Genomic DNA, 2,553 nt, shown 5'->3' on the forward strand with positions numbered 1-2,553 from the left:
CCCTGCGCAGCCAGGTCCAGGGATCTTGAGGATAGCTTAGGGCCAACGTGCTCGCCTTGGAAGCAAGACGACACGGAGCAACACAGGTTTGATCCCCGGGTATGCGCTTCAAAACTTCTGGGTATTAAGCGTGTTATAAATAACCTATCGTATCATCTATCATATTGTATCCTGCGACGGTGCTGATTGCGGTCTGACCTTAGGGGGATGAAGGGAATGGGGTCCCTGCGACAGCCCCAGCCATGCACTGGGGAGAAAACCCTGGGGCGATTGACGTTCAAGCGACCCTCAGACATGCGTAGGCCCGGGAGGAACCCGGGGCCGCAAGGTGCATTCGAAGTGTCGATGATCAATGTGTCCTGCAAATCATACTAATTGTCACAGCTAGCTGCGTTCTTCATCGACCCGCAAGTCGAGTGATCCACCGCCAAGAGTCACAGGCAGCTTTTTCTGTTCCAGACATCGGCCTGTACCTGCGGGTGCAGGAGAGGCCAGGGGGTGGCAGTGCCGCCTGTCACACACGCCGTGGCGAGACAGCCCAGCGCCCCCTCTACCTTCCCCACTTGGGAGTCAGCCTAGGCCATCAGGGTTTTAAAACAAAACAAAAAAAATCCAGGCGCTCAGCCAAGGAAGCATGCCTGCCGCCTGCAGCAGCACAGCAGCAGGGCTTCCCATGGTGACGGAGGCAGGCCGCTCTGCTGCCGGCCCACCCGTCCATCCCCGATCCTCTCCGCTGCTCCCCTGAGACAGCACGGGCAGGGGATTCAGTTGGGACCGCTAGAGTCTTCAAACCCCAGCCCGGGTGCACGGGGCCGAGCTCCAGGTACCTGGGCAAGAGGGAAGGTCACCAGCTGCGCCGGCGGGTCTGGCCATCACTCACCCACGGACATGGGTGGCTGGAACCTCAATACCCGCCTGTCCGGTAAGCCCGGCTCCGCCATGGTGCAAGGGCTCCCCCGGTGTGCCGGGCCTCTGTCCGCCTGCTTCGAGAACGGCAGAGCTTCCATCGACTCCCGGCGGCTCCCACTCGGGAACTTCCCTGCCGATCGGGGTGCATCCACCAACGCCCACCTGCTGGCAGGTTGGGGTGGAGGAGCACTCTGGCGAGGCGGGTCAGGGGCCAGCTCGGTGAGGAGAGGACGAGGGCCGCTCAGGGCTCCCTCACTCCGGTGAGGGGGCGACCCCGGCAGGTTAACTCAACACTGCCGGGCGTCCCCGTCCGTCTACTGGGCATGAGACTTTGGGGGAATGTTTTCCTCCTGCTCCGGTTCCCCGGGAGACAACCACAGTAAGGAAGTTAGAGGAGGGTGCTGGTGATTTTAACACCTTTAGCAAAGCCAAAAGCAACCCTTTACTAGTGTTGCACTAAAAACAGTGCTACTAAATACACGCTCATTGGCTAATAAGGCCGTAGAAGTAGCAGATTATTTAATGACAAATGATGTAGATGTAATGCTCCTCATAGAGATTTGGATTTGTGATGCAAATCTACATTCATTACAGCTTGCTACACAAGCAGGTTGCAAAATCTTACATGTAAATTGCGAGGGACAGAGGATCATTTTTAAGGATAGCATTAACTTTTATGTCTCTAGCATTCCATCCCTTAATACCTGCAGAGGCATTTTAGTTAAACTTCATTTTAGCCCTACATGTACCCTTAGTCTCTTTGTTCTTTACTGTCCCCCTTCTGCCATGCCTGATTTTCGTGAACACCTTTTGGCCTTCTTGGGCCCCAATATTAAACCCTTGACCCCATTCCTTGCTGGAGACTTTAACCTCTGGGCCAATAACTTGGCTGATCAAGAGGCGTGTGCTCTGTTAAATCTTCTCCAAAGCCTTGGTTTTAAACAATGTGTTACATTTCCCACTCATCAGGGAGGTAACGCCCTTGATTGGATCTTGACTAGAATGCAAACTATCTCAGCCATAAATGTGGAAACCTGCTGTTGGTCTGACCATAACACTATTTCCTTCTCGAACATGCTATCAGGCCACAAGCCTAAAAGAGTATGCGCATCGGCATTGCCCACTTTGCCTAGATGCACTCGCAATGCATCTTTGGAAGCTTTCTCAGCAATTGTCACGCCTTCACTCTTGGCAATTGCAGACATTAGTTCATTAGGTTCTTACACTTCTGAACTGCGAAACATCCTAAATGGAGCATTTTGATCAACTAGCAGCACACAAACATGTTCAAAGTAAACAGGGTATCGTAAACCAGTGGTTTTCTCTCAAGGTCCTTGCAGCCAGACAGATTAAAAGGGCAGCTGAAAGAGGCCAGAGGAAATCTCTGACAGTTGGCACTTTGTTAGTGAATGAATTATCCATTATTGTGGAAATCCTTAAACCCACATCTTGCAGGGGCGACACTTATCCTGCGTCTATTTATTTTTTTTAAATTCCCAAGCATTGCTGTCCCTGTAACATCCTTCATAAATCTTTAATTTCAACAGGGGTAGTTCCAGAGTGTATTAGGGAAGCCTGGATTTCCCCATTGTTAAAAAATGAAGGCACTGATCCACATGAAACGCTGAACTACCGCACTATTAC

The 2,553-nt window shown here is 51.9% G+C and overlaps 1 non-coding gene across 1 annotated transcript; it reads right to left on the reverse strand.

The window, feature by feature from the left end:
• Window positions 1-282: 282 nt before the first annotated feature.
• On the reverse strand, window positions 283-436 carry LOC138526676 (5.8S ribosomal RNA). Its single transcript, XR_011283706.1, has one exon. It is a non-coding gene; the product is annotated as a 5.8S ribosomal RNA (ribosomal RNA).
• Window positions 437-2,553: the final 2,117 nt, after the last annotated feature.

This window comes from Ambystoma mexicanum, chromosome 7p, assembly GCF_040938575.1.
Source record: "Ambystoma mexicanum isolate Mex_15411 chromosome 7p, UKY_AmexF1_1, whole genome shotgun sequence".
NCBI classification, from domain to species: Eukaryota; Metazoa; Chordata; class Amphibia; order Caudata; family Ambystomatidae; genus Ambystoma; species Ambystoma mexicanum.